Genomic DNA, 15,246 nt, shown 5'->3' on the forward strand with positions numbered 1-15,246 from the left:
GCTTTTTCATGCTACTCTTTCACCTTCAGTAAGTGGCTCTTTAGTTTCTTTTCACTTTCGGCCATTAGGGTGGTGTTACCTGCATATCTGAGGTTGTTGATATTTCTTCCAGCAATCTTCATTTCAGCTTATGATTCATCCAGCCTGGTATTTCCCATGATGTACTCTGCCTATAAGTTAAATAAGCAGGGTGACAATATACAGCCTTGTCATATTCTTTCCCAATTTAGAACCAGTCTGTTGTTCTATGTTTGGTTCTAATTGCTGCTCCTTGACCTGCATACAGGTTTCTCAGAAGACAGGGAAGGTGGTGTGGTAGTCCCATCTCTTTAAGAATTTTCCAGTTTGTTGTGATCCACACAGTCAAAGGCATCATCAACGAAACAGAAGTAAATGTTTTTCTGGAATTTCCTTTCTTTCTCTATGATAGAACAGATGTTGGCAATTTGATCTCTGGTTTCTCTGCCTTTTCTAAACCCACCTTGTATATCTGGAAGTTCTCAGTTCAGATAGTGCTAAAGCCTAGCTTGAAAGATTTTGAGCATAAACTTGCTAGCATGTGAAATGAGCACATGATAGTTTGAGCATTCTTTGGCATTGCCCTTCTTTGGGATTGGAATGAAAACTGACTTTTTTCTGTCCTGTGGTCCTCCTGAGTTTTCCAAGTTTGCTGACATATTAAGGACAGCACTTTAACAGCATTATCTTTTAGGATTTTAAATGGCTCAACTGGAATTCTATCACTTTCATTATCTTTGTTCATAGTAATGCTTCCTAAGGCCCTCTTGACTTCACATTCCAGGATGTCTGGCTCTAGGTGAAGGACCACACATAGAGGTTATCCAGGTCATTATCATCTTTTTTGTAGAGTTTTTCTATGTATTCTTGACATATCTTCTTAATCTCTTCTGCTTTTGTTAGATCCTTACACCTTGCCTTTTATCATGCCCATCCTCCCATGAAATGTTTCCTTTATCTCTCCAATTGTTGGAACAATCTCTCTTTTTTCCCATTCTCTTGTTTTCCTCTATTTCTTTGCACTGTTCATTTAAGAAGGCCTTCTTATCTCTTCTTGCTGTTCTCTGGAACTCTGCATTAATTTAGGTATATCTTTCCCTTTCCCCCATGGCTTTCTCATCTCTTCTTTTTTTTTTTTTTTTTTATAGCTATTTGTAAATCTTCCTCGGAGAAGGCAATGGCAGCCCACTCCAGTGCTCTTGCCTGGAAAATCCCATGGATGGAGGAGCCTGGTGGGGTCACTAAGAGTCGGACATGACTGAGCAACTTCACTTTCACTTTTCCCTTTCATGCATTGGAGGAGGAAATGGCAACCCACTCCAATGTTCTTGCCTGGAGACTCCCAGGGACGGGGGAGCCTGTTGGGCTGCCGTCTGTGGGGTTGCAAAGAGTCGGACACGACTGAAGCGACTAAGCAGCACCAGCAGTAAAGCCAACTCAGGCAACTATTTTCCTTTCTTGCATGTCTTTTTCTTGGGCATGGTTTTGATTACTGCCTCCTATACAATGTTATGAACCTCTGTTCATTGTTTCCAGGTACTCTATCTACCAGATCTAAACCCTTGAGTCTATTTGTCACCTCCATTGTATAATTATAAAGGATTTGCTTTAGGTCATACTTGAATTATCTACTGGTTTTCCCTAATTTCTTCAATTTTAGCCTGCGTTTTGCAGTACAGAGCTCATGATCTGAGCCACAGTCAGCTCCGGGTCTTGTTTTTGCTGACTATATACAGCTTCTCCATCTTTGGTTGCAAAGAATATAATCAATCTGAGTTAGGTATTTACCATCTGGTGATGTTCATGTGTAGAATCATCTCTTGTGTTGTTGGAAGAGGGTGGTTGTTTTAATCAGTGTGTTTTCTTGATAAAAGTCTGTTAGCTTTTGCTCTGCTGCATTTTGTACTCCACAGCCAAACTTGACTGTTACTCCAGGTATCTCTTGACTTCCTACTTTTTTATTCTAACCCCCAAGGATGAAAAGGACATTTTTTGTTGTTGGTGGTGGTGGTGTTAGTTCAGCAAGATCATGTAGGTCTTCATAGAACTGATTAACTTCATCTTCTTTGACATTATTAGTGGTTTGGGCATAGACTTGGATTACTGTGATGTTGAATGGTTTGCCATTGAAATAAACCAAGATCATTCTATCATTTTTGAGACTGCACCCAAGTAACTCATTTCAGACTCTTTTGTTGACTATGAGGGAAACTCCATTACTTTTAAGGGATTCTTGCTTGCAGTGGTAGGTATAATTGTCATCTGAATTAAATTTGCCCATTCTTGTCCATTTTAGTTCACTGATTCCTAAGATGTCGATGTTCATTCTTGCCTTCTCCTTTTTGTGAAATAAGCACAATTGTATGGTTTGACCAGGTCCAGTCTACCTGGATTCATGGACCTAACATTCCAAGTTCCTATGCAATATTGTGCTTTACAATATTGGAGTTTTCTATCACCACCGGTGATAGAAACAAAAACTGGTGTTTGTTTTGGCTTTGTTTAAGTCGTCAAGTCATGTCCAACTCTTTTGTGATTCCATGGACTGTAGAAGGACCAGGCTCCTTTGTCCAAGAGATTTTCCAGAAATGAATACTGGAGTGGGTTGCCATTTCCTTCTCCAGGGGATCTTCTCGACCCATGAATCAAACCTGGGTCTCCTGTATTGCAGGGAGATTTTTCACCACCAAACCACCAGGGAAGCCCAGACATATTGACAACTGAGCATGGTTTCCACTTTGGCCCAGGTGCTTCATTCTTTCTGGAGCTATTAGTAACTGCCCTCCACTCTTCCCCAGTAACATATTGGACACCTTCCGTCTGATCTGGCAGACTCATTTTTCAGTGTCATATCTTTTTGCCTTTTCATAGTGTCCATGGGGTTCTCACAGCAAGAATATTGGAGTGGGTTGCCATTCCTTCCTCCAATGGATCACTTTTTGTCAAAACTCTTCATTAAGACCCATCTGTCTTGTCTTGGGAGGCCCTGAATGGCAGGGCTCAGAGATTCACTGAGTAATACATGCTTTTGCCATGATTAGTCTGTGATCCAGGAAGGAAAGTCTTTATCAGTCAGATATGGGATCTCTTTGAGGAACCTCTAACTATTTTTTCCTATTTTCTATTTATTGCTTTTACTATTGTCTATGATACTGTCTCAACTTTATCCTTAACCTTTCTCCTATTATATTTCTTTACTTGTGTTTATACAAAATTTCTAAGAATCTTTTTTGTTTCTTCATAACTAATTTAAATAAGGTATTTCATCTTTGTTTCATGGCTACAATGTTTCTTTATTATTTCTCCATAGCCCTTTCCCCCGCTAATTTGGCTTTGTCCCATGTATTGACCCTGTTTCCCTTGATTTCACCATTTGTTTAGTTCTATGTTTGTTTTCTCACATCTTTTTCTCATTAAAAAAGTATTTAAATTGTGAATGATCATTGGGTTTTGCTCATAACTAAGAATGAGACTTAGTAGTGAGACCCTGAAAAGCTGCTATGGAGCTCTGTGTGTTTTGGAGTGAACTTGGTCAATGGGAAGACTACACCAACGAGAGAGTGAGTGCTGAGCCCATATTATTATTAGTTCCTTGCACTTTCCTAGGCTAGCCTGTTTTTCCAGAGAACAATCCTCCAGTCTCCTCTTTGAAATGGGGTAGTGGTGGAAGTCATTAACAGGAATAGCAACGTTTTTGTGACTGGCAGGATAAGGGAAATGGCATATCACTATTCCTTATTTAGAGTTTCAGTTAATCTGCTTGTTTCTAATACTATATTGCTTTATTTGATATCCATCTTTGTCTGGTGTTCCCAGAGCCTCTGTGCTTAACCAGGGAACAATCATCCATTCTTCAGTCACACTGAGAAAGAGGCAGTTTCTTGGCTTCAATAGGACAAGATTTGGCAACTAATTTTTCTTTATAAAAACCTACATGTAGTTTGCATTCCCACCAACAGTGTAAGAGGGTTCCCTTTTCTCCACACCCTCTCCAGCATTTACTGCTTGTAGACTTTTGGATAGCAGCCATTCTGACTGGTGTGAAATGATATCTCATTGTGGTTTTGATTTGCATTTCTCTGATTATGAGGGATGTTGAGCATTTTTTCATGTGTTTGTTTAGCCATCTGTATGTCTGTTTAGTTCTTTGGCCCATTTTTTTATTGGGTCGCTTATTTTTCTGGAATTGAGCTGCAAGAGCCGCTTATATATTTGGAGATTAATTCTTTGTCAGTTGTTTCATTTGTTATCATTTTCTCCCATTCTGAAGGCTGTCTTTTCACCTTGCTTATAGTTTCCTTTGCTGTGCTAAAGCTTTTAATTTTAATTAGTTGGTGGGAATGCAAACTAGTACAGCCACTATGGAGAACAGTGTGGAGATTCCTTAAAAAAACTGGAAATAGAACTGCCATATGATCCAGCAATCGCACTCCTGGGCATACACACTGGAAACCAGAATTGAAAGAGACACATGTAATCCAATGTTCATCGCAGCACTGTTTATAAAAGTGAGGACATGGAAGCAACCTAAATGTCCATCTGCAGACGAATGGATAAGAAAGCTTTGGTACATATACACAATGGACTATTACTCAGCCATTAAAAAGAATACATTTGAATCAGTTCTAATGAGGTGGATGAAACTGGAGCCTATAATACAGAGTGAAGTAAACCAGAAAGAAAAACACCAATACAGTATACTAATGCATACATATGGAATTTAGAAAGATGATAACGATAACCCTGTATACGAGACAGCAAAAGAGACACAGGTGCATAGAACAGTCTTTTGGACTCTGTGGGAGAGGGTGAGGGTGGGATGATTTGGGGGAATGACATTGAAACGTGTATATTATCATATGTGAAAAGAATCACCAGTCCAGGTTCGAGGTATGATACAGGATGCTCGGGGCTGGTGCACAGGGATGACCCAGAGGGAGGATAAGGGGAGGAGGGAGGTGGGAGGGGGGTTCAAGTAGGGGAACACATGTACACCCGGGGCAGATTCATGTCAATGTATGGCAAAACCAACCAATATAATACTGTAATTAGCCTCCAATAAAAAAATAAAAAAACAAAACAAAAACCCTACATCTAATTTTTCTCTTTTGGACCTATACTTCATTACCCCTGACTTCAACACTGCATGAGATTTCTAATTCTTCAGCCTTTTCGTGTTTCTGTTTTGCAAATCTCCTGGTATTTTTGTGACATTTCATAGATTAGCTGTAGGCAATTGGTTTACAATGCTTCCTGCTCTTTTTCCCCCATCTGCTTTCCATTGTACCAAATGCTATAGATATCTCTCATTGACTGAATACTTCTCTTTTTTTTATTTGTCTTTTTATGTGTCTTCATTTTACCTAGGATTTCAAAAGGGAACAGAGAAAGATATATGTTTATCTGGTGTGTAATCTGCTGCATTTAGGTAGAACTCACGCATTCTGTCTTCTCTATCTCTTTCTCTGTCACTATTATCTAAAGCGATAGTTCTTAAGAAAGGATTCACATCAAAATCACATGGGGAAACATGGAAACTTACATTACCATACATGAAATAGGTAGCCAACAGGAATTTGCTGTATGGCTCAGGAAACTCAAACAGTGGCTGTGCATCAACCTAGAGGGGTGGGTTGGGGAGGGAGGTGGGAGGGAGGTTCAAAAGGGAGGGGATGTATGTATGAAAGTGAAGAGAAACTAAAGAGCCTCTTGATGAAAGTGAAAGAGGAGTGAAAGAGTTGGCTTAAAGCTCAACATTCAGAAAACTAAGATCATGATATCTGGTCCCATCACTTCCAGGGAAATAGATGGGGAAACAGTGGAAACAGTGTCAGACTTTATTTTGGGGAGCTCCAAAATCACTGTGGATGGTGATTGCAGCCATGAAATTAAAAGATGCTTGCTCCTTGGAAGGAAAGTTATGACCAACCTAGATAGCATATTAAAAAGCAGAGACATTACTTTGCCAACAAATATCCAACTGTCTAGTCAAGGCTATGGTTTTTCCAGTGGTCATGTATGGATGTGAGAGTTGGACTGTGAAGAAAGCTGATCGCTGAAGAATTGATGCTTTTGAACTGTGGTATTGGAGATGACTCTTGAGAGGCCCTTGGACTGCAAGGAGATCCAAACAGTCCATTCTAAAGGAGATCAGTCCTGGGTGTTCATTGGAAGGACTGATGCTAAAGCTGAGAATCCAATACTTTGGCCACCTCATGCGAAGAGATGACTCACTGGAAATGACTCTGATGCTGGGAGGGATTGGGGGCAGGAGGAGAAGGGGACGACAGAGAATGAGATGGCTGGATGTCATCACCGACTCGATGGTCATGACTTTGAGTGAACTCTGGGAGTTGGTGATGGATAGGGAGGCCTGGCGTGCTGTGATTCATGGGGTTGCAAAGAGTCGGACACGACTGAGCCACTGAACTGATCTGAAGGTGATGCCAGGGGCCTCGATGATGGCTCAGTGGTCAAAAAAAGAAAGAAAGAAAGAAACCTGCCTGGGAAGATCCCCTGGAGAAGGAAATGGTGGCCCACTCCAGTGTTCTTACCTCAGAAATCCCATGGACAAAGGAGTCTGGTGGGCTACAACCGACGGGGTCACATTTCCTAGCAACTAAACAACAACAACAAAAATGATGCAACCATTCTTGCTCTTGTCATATAGAATCAACAGTAGTTTGTACTATAATTGCCATCATGAGATCATGAAGAGAAAACCAAGACAGTGGCACAGAAAGTACCACTGAAAGTACCACTTATCAGTACCTTCCATACTGTTACACTACAAAATCAATGAACTCTGCAGCTATCTACTACCAGAATGATTGATTGTTACATGAGTGTTCATAGTTTTAAAGGCAATGTGAATTGGATATTCTATTATTAGAAGCCTCAAATCTCATATTAAACACTTTCATTGATATTTACAAAAATACAACACTCTAAAACACATTGCTTCCAGTTATCTCAATTTAAATCTGTGTCTATTCAACTTGATTCAAATATCTTGGATTCAAACTAAAGGGCATAGATGCTTCGCTTGTTTCTTAACCATTGTTACTTGATCTTTCTTGATAAATGGGAAGAATAAATGAGGTCATTTTCATGAAATGTATCTTTTCTGAACTAATAAGAAGATTCCACTACTGCTATTTTTGAAACCAGAATATAAAACTCCTTTGCCTTAGCTGACACCTGACAACCAGTAAAGTTCCAGATGTCAATTGTTGTGTGGTGGGTTTATCATAGTTTTACTTAATTAGCTGTTTTTATCTTAATATACTTCACATCATGCTCAAATACTGAGAAAGTTCTGTGCCTGTGAAGAAGTGTTGAATTGTTCAGCTGATTCTATAAACTGCTGAGTGTTGTTGTTGGGGAACAGGAGGAAAACAGAAAAAGTGAAGTGCTCACACCTCTGAACTCCTTAAACTGAAGAACCACTCCCTGAATCAAAGTAGAAATGTTTGAAGAAATTCTTAAGTGTCCTCCAGATTCAGTGGAATATTTGGAAAGTCGGGGTTTTTAATGAGAGTCAGACTTGTTAGTCTATGAATCCTGTCACCAGTAGTATACTGCTTTGAATATCTTGTAAAGTAAAGAAGTATTTGTTGTTGTGATTCAGAAGCCTGTGTTTTTTTGATTTTGGTTGTCATGTCATGTTCAGTTCAATTCAGTCACTCAGTTGTGTCTGACTCTTTGCAACCCCATGGACTGCAGCACACCATGAAATTAACCTATAAGACACTCAACCGGGTTTTTTTTTTTTTAATTTCAGCCCTGTAACAGTTTTGCTTTCCAGAAGCGTTCTATATAGAATGACCCCCTCACAAGATTCTATTATTCTTACCAGTAAATATTTTTATGAAGAACTAAGTTTCTCAAAAAAGAAGGAAAGGCAACCCTATAAATGATACATTTATATTCACATTTGTATTTATTAATTCTTCATTAAAAATCCATTCAGTGATATTAATTATTAAATTTTGTGCATTTTACTGATTGCTACCCAGAGTCTAATAAGAAGGAATAAAGCTCCTTCTTTTTGTGAACCTATAATCTGATGGAAAAGGTAGTTCCTTCCTCATTAGAACCCCCAGTCTACTAGTGATAAGACATATACCAAAAACATGGATTTATAGAAAGAATTAAAATTCAACTAAAAGAAATCTGTAATGGCTTAGCTGAAAGTCTGGTGGTGGTGGTTGATTTGTAGCAGTTGGTAAAGAATCTGTGTACAGTGCGGGAGACCCAGGTTTGATTCCCAGGTCAGGAAGAACCCTTGGAGAAGGAAATGGCAACCCAGTCCAGTATTCTTGCCTGGAGAATCCCATGGACAGAGGAGCTGAAAGTCGACTATATCCTTTCCTTCTCTGCTTTTTCTCATGTCTATCCTTCCTTGATTCACTTGCTCATCTGTTCACCAGGGCAGCCTGAATGGCTCAGTTATGAAATGCCAGGCATAGTTCTAAGCAACGGATGGTATCTTACCAGCTGTGAGAGCTGACTGCCTAACAGGATGGCAGTCAGAAAACAACCAATTGTAGATGTGCTGTTTGGAAAGGAATAAGGCTACTACAGGGACACTTTATAATGTGACTGGGAAGGTTTCCTGAAGAAAGGTAAATAAGTCAGACCTAGAAAGAAAAGGAAGAGATTCCCAAAGTATGTACTTATGTTGTTGGTGTCTCTTAAACCCCCCTGACTGTTATTTGGCATCATCGAATGTGACTATCCCTAACCACAGTATGCCATAGAGGTAGTGAACAAGATGGACATAATTCTCCCTTCAGTCTGACTAAACGCTAGATGGACTTCTTCCTAACTACAAGTCTCTGGGCTCCCTCTTCTTAGAGAATTTCCTCCACCTGCCCCCCTTGAAATGTGGGTCTCCTCCAAGTCACTTTCCAGTTTTACAAACCAACAATGTCTTTTCCAAGGACCTGAGAGTCATCCTTTTGAATCATCAAGAAAGTGTCCTTATCTCCTAGTCTCTGTGGGGGAAAAGGACCCTAATTATGTTGGTCGCCTTCCCCCTAATTCCCTCTTCCACTAGATTATTGCAGTGCTTAAAACCCTCTCCTGCCTTTTGTTTCAGTGGAGCTGAGTTTAGTCTCTCTCCTATTTCTATCTAGTTTTAAATAAAATCTTCCTTGCCTATCTGCTCCACTCCTTGCAAGTTTTCTCTGACATTAGCAAGCATGGGTTGGAAAGAGAGCAGTATGCCTATAAAACCACAAGACTGAGATTCGATTCATGTGACCTGCAGAAAAACTGCTAAAAATGCCTGCTCCTTAATTGGTACAGTTGTAAGAGGAGTACAAAAAACCCAAGCCTTATTATGTCATCAGAAACATTAAATGAGATCATGTTGTAAAAGCACTGTGTTAAGTGTTGTATGCTTTGCATAAGGCAATTGTATTCTGCCCTCAGCAGCTAATACAGAATTGAGAAAGTAGGAACATAATGGTTGACATATGGGCTCTGAATTCAGAAGACCTTTAGTAAGTTTTATAATCTCGCTTTGTCTCAGTTTCTCTAAATGAAAATGGGGATAATAGAACTTTGTAAGGTTGTGTGGAACAAAAGGACTTAATTGAGTGCTTAGAATAGTTTCTGGCAGATAGTCAGCATGGGTGAAAACACAGCATATGTACTGTGTGTTCATGAATGTAGTTAGATCTTCCCTCTCCTAAAGGTGTCTAGTGGCTTCTCAGTGTTTTGGGTTTAAACCCAAAGCTTTATGTAAGCCATTCTCCCCAGTAACCTATGATCTAGTCTGAATGATGTTTTATACAACTTCAATCAGGTATAATTGATCTATAATAAACTGCATGCATTTAAATACATTTTTTGATTATTTAAAATATTAATACATTCATAAAATCACCAAATCATATTCTGTTATATATTTTATTGTTAAAAGAGTTGGATTCTGTGGACTTCATATTATACTTTTGCATCACATTGGACTTCTTTTCTTTTTGTTTTTCCCCACCCCATTCCAAAAATTTTCACCAGAATCCTTCTGACATATCCTTAAATCAACTCATATGTTACCTCTTCAGAGAAGTCCTGCCTAACCTCAAGACTTAGCTATCTAGTCACATAGTTCCCAAAATATTTCATTCATACAATTTCTCAGAGTCTTGGCTTCAAGAATTAATATTACATGACTATTTCATTCTCCCTGACTGGTCTGGAAACTACATGGTAAATACTGTATTACCACAGCTAAGCATATAACCCTTTGGCACCTAGTTGGAAATAAAGCTTTCTCAAGATTAATATTTGCCCATTTACTTTATGTATAACATTTTGGCCATGTAAATGTTTTTAATCTTTATAAAGTGAACTACATCAGCCTTGCCTATGGAAGTACACTCATCCCTGCAGGCTAGGCTCTTTCCTATGATGTATGCAGGATCTCATCCAGGAGTCTCTTTATGCCACTTACCAGGCTCCAGCCTGACCCACAGTGGGGAAAGTCTGGCCAGTGTTTGCTACTGCAGTGGGCGACTGGCTAGTTTGCCTGGGACTACGAAGCAATTTCCTGGGACTTGAAATTTTCAGTGGTAAAATCAAGATGTATGCTAAGTCGTTCAGTCGTTCCCCAATCTTTTTGACTCTGTGAACTCTAGTTCTCCAGGCTCCTCTGTCCATGGGATTTCCCAGGCAAGAATACTGGAGTGAGTTGCCATTTGCTTTTCCAGGGGATCTTCCTGACCCAGGGATCAAACTCATAACTCCTGTGTCTCCTGCATTGGCAGGCAGATTCTTTACCACTGAGCCATCGGGGAAGCCCTAAATAAGTATGTAGGATGATGAAGATGAAGATGGCTAGTCGCCTAGTCATGTCTGACTCTTTGGGACCCCATGGACTATAGCCCACCAGGCTCCTCTGTCCATGGAATTCTCCAGGAAAGAATACTGGGGTGGGTAGCTATTCCCTTCTCTAGGGGATCCATCTTGACCCAGGGATCGAACCTATGACTCCTGCATTGCAAGCAGATTCTTTACCGTCTGAGTCACTTTGGCAAACCTGTACTACTCCCCACGCAGGCTCTCCCTAAGGCACTCCTCTCTCAGTCATCTGCCTGTTGATCTCAGCAGCCTCTTTCCAGGTGTGGAAGACTGGTTAGAGTTGGACAAAGAGAGAATCCAAGATTTAAATCGATCTGATCATTATCTTCCCTGAAGTCTATGCATATACCGTTAGTCTGGTACATAATATACACTCTACTGAATGAGTAGATGAATTCAACATTTTTAAAACATAAGGTAGATAAGCTTCTGCCGCTGGATCCTGGGAACTCCCTGGAAAGTTACCCTGCATCTCAGCACTGACAACAGGCAAAACCTGTGAGAGTCGTAGAATTCAGGCAATGGATATTATTTTCCCTGATAGAAAAAGTCAACAGGAGTTTTAGGAAGAGATTTAACTAATGGGACAGAGGATCCTGGTGGACTACAGTCCATAGGGGCCACAAGAGTTGGACATGACTGAGCGAGCAACATACACACACAATTTATTAAGTGACATATTTGGAAATTACACACAGAAAACATTCTCCCTTTGCACAATATTTACACATTGCTCAATCTCCCTTTTTTCATCTCCTGACAACCAATCACTCATAGAAACAGTTCTATGAGTTTGACTGTTTTATATATTCTTATAAATGAGGTATATAAAATAATATGTGTCCATCTGTGACTGGCTTGTTTCACTTAGCGTAATGTACCCAAGTTCATCTGTGTTGCTTAATAAAGTTACAGTCATACAAGATAAATAAGCTCTAGAGATCTGCTATACAACACAGTACCTGTAGTTAATAAACAGTCTTGTGCACCTTCTTAAGAGAGTAGATCTCATGTAAAGTGTACTAATCACCAAACAAACTAAAAGAGGAGGGGCCACAAGAATATTTTGGAGGTTAAAGATATGGATAGGTTTATTACCTTGATTATGGTGATGGAATCATGGGTGTATGCACACATCCAAACTCACAAAAATGTACACATTAAACATGTGAAACTTTTGTATATAAAGCGTAAATCAACAGAGCTTGAAAAAGCAAGAAATCTCTTGGACTTCAGACTTCAGTATCTGTTTTTCACTCTGTCGCTACACAGGTAGAAACTTCACTGTCTGGGCCCCAGATCCACCTCCTCAACTAGATAAACCCTTCTACCACTATACCTCCTTAATTCATCTACCTGCTGTGCCTTAGGACTCTTGTTATAACCTCTTTGGCGTTTTCCAAATCAAAGCATGTGCTCTGTACTCATGCACTCACAGATCCAGACTTTAGTCTCCCATCTATACTGTATTATGAATTTTTGCTTTCCTTTCTCAATTACTGCAAATTCATATTTAATATTTGGCCAGTATACCCACATGGATGCACTGCTTGTTGATAACTGCCACCTCTTTTTATTGGTTCTCTGCCATACTACTTGCTAAACATTTTCAACAGTAGCAGTAATATTACAGTGATTGATATTTCACAGTCTCTCTACATCCCCCTCCTACTGTCGTATTATAAAATTCAACCCTACCCAGGATAGGTAAATAGCTAATATAACGCTCATTAAGATATGTGCAGTTTACTAGACCTTGTTCTTTTTGACCAGAGATATATATCAACATTAAATTATTGAGATGGGAATAGGCTGAAGGGGAAATAATTAGAAGAGGAAGAAAGCCCAGGAAAAAAAATCATTATCTTTGTATTCCTCATGTGTCTGACAAATTATAATTCCTCAAATACTTCAATGAATATATGAATCATGTGATTACATAAATAAATAAATGAAACTTTTTCAAAATAACCTTTGTCTCATTCATATTTGAATGTAGAGGTATCTCAGGGGTAATATCTAATTGTTCCATTACGTCAGAGAATGTTTCCTTATAGAAACTTTTCTGGGTCTAATTTAAATTCATACCTTAACTACTGTTCCTGGATTTCTTCCTACCTCAAATCTTGTGAGAAACTGACAAAAAGCTTCTGCTTACCTGGTCCCCTCTCATGATGATTTACCATTCAGTTAACTTTGACCTCATTATTCAATTTTTTTTTTTTCTGTTAGATTTTCTCTTCTTTCCTTTCCTTTTCCTACCTGAATAGTTGTCTTACAGTCATTAGATAAGAGCACATGGGAAGCTGAGATGGAAAGGGGGTGTTCACATAAGGATCAGGGTGGGGACTTGAGATGAACAATAGGAGACTGTGTATTGGTATAGTGTGAAAAGTAGTACATAAATTAGAGACGCTAGGAGTCAGCTTTCTCACTGTTGAAGGAAGTTACAAATATAGAAAATGGGAAAACTAGAATGTACCACAGGCATATGGTGTTGAACTTAAACTGGAATTATCAGCGTAGATACATACATAGATAGATAATTGATACAAAAGTGTATGTCATTGTTCAGTCACTAAATCATGTCTGATTCTTTGTGATCTTATGGACTACAGCACACCAGGATTCCCTGTCCTTCACCATCTTCCAGAGTTTGCTTAACTTCATGTCCACTGATTTAGAGACGCCATCCAACCATCTCATCCTCTTGCTGCCTTCTCCTCATGTCCTCAATCTTTCCCAACATCAGGGTCTTTTCCAATGAGTTGGCTCTTTGCATCAGGTGGCCAAAGTATTGCAGCTTCAGCCTCAGCATCAGTCCTTCCAATGAATAGTCCAGGTTGATTTCCTTTAGGATTGACTGGTTTGATCTTTTTGCTGTCCAAGGGATTCTCAAGAGTCTTCTCCAGCAGTACAGTTCAAAAGGATCAATTCTTCAGTGTTCAGCTTTCTTTATGGTCCAATTCTCATATCCATACGTGACTACTGGAAAAACCCTAGCTTTGACCATATGGATTTCTGTCAGCAAAGTAATGTCTCTGCTTTTAAATCTGGACATTGTCCACATTTGTTATAGTGTTTCTTCCAAGGAGCAAGCATCTTTTAATTTCATGGCTGCAGTCACTGTTAACAGTGATTTTGGAGCCCAAGAAAACAAAGTCTGTCACTGTTTCCATTGTTTCCCCATCTATTTGCCATGAAATGATGGGACTGGATGCCGTGATCTTAATTTTTTGAATGTTGAGTTTTAAGCCAGCTTTTCACCCTGCTCTTTCACCTTCATCAAGTTCTTTAGATCCTCTTCACTTTCGACCATTAGGGTGGTGTCATCTGGATATCTGAAGTTGTTGATATTTCTCCCAGGAATCTTGATTCTAGCTTGTGAGTCATCCAACCTAGCATTTGCATAATGTACTCTGTATATAAATTAAATAATCAGGGTGACAACATACAACCTTGACATACTCCTTTCCAAATTTTGAACCAGTCAGTTATTCCATGTACGGTTTTAACTATTGCTCCTTGACCTGCATACAGGTTTCTCAGGAGACAGATAAGGTGGTCTGGTATTCCCTTCTCTTTAAGAATTTTCCACAGTTTGTTGTGATCCACACAGTCAAAAGCTTTAGCATAGTCAATGACACAGATGCTTTTCTGTGATCTCCTTGCTTTTTCTATGATCCAATGGATGTTGGCAATTTGATCTCTGGTTCCTCTGTCATTTCCAAATCTAGCTTGTGCATCTGGAAATTCTCTGTTCATGTACTGTTAAAGCTTAACTTGAAGGATTCTGAGCATTACCTTGCTATCATGTGAAATGAGCACAATTGTACAGTAGTTTAAGCATTTTTTGGCATTCCCATTCTTGGGGATTTCAAAGAAAAAACTGAATTTTTCCAATCCTGTGGACACTGGAGAATTTTTCAAATTTGCTGACATTTTGAGGACAGCACTTTAACAGCATCATCTTTCAGGATTTTAAATAGTTCAGCTGGAATTCCATCACCTCCACTATCTTTTTTTGTAGTAATGTTTCCTGAGGCCCACTTGCCTTCACATTCCAGGATTTCTGGCTCTAAGTGAGTATATGTGTATATACATAGACACCCTGACTCTGTATACTCACAGAGCCCACATGTGGTGGCATCCCAATTTCAGTCATCACAGTTGGTACCAGCTATTTTCTAAATATTATGAGCTACCTAAAAGGAAGAAGAAAAGCTTTAGCATAAATAACTGATTCTATGTCTAGTATATATAAAACAGGGCATCATCCTAAAACATCTATTGTTCCAGAAGATAAGGTTGTCAAATATTGTTGTGGGCATGAGATGTCTAAAGACAGAGGCACCAGGA

Source organism: Moschus berezovskii, chromosome 20 (assembly GCF_049115385.1).
Source record: "Moschus berezovskii isolate FMDL1 chromosome 20, NW_MosBer_1.0, whole genome shotgun sequence".
Classification (NCBI taxonomy): domain Eukaryota; kingdom Metazoa; phylum Chordata; class Mammalia; order Artiodactyla; family Moschidae; genus Moschus; species Moschus berezovskii.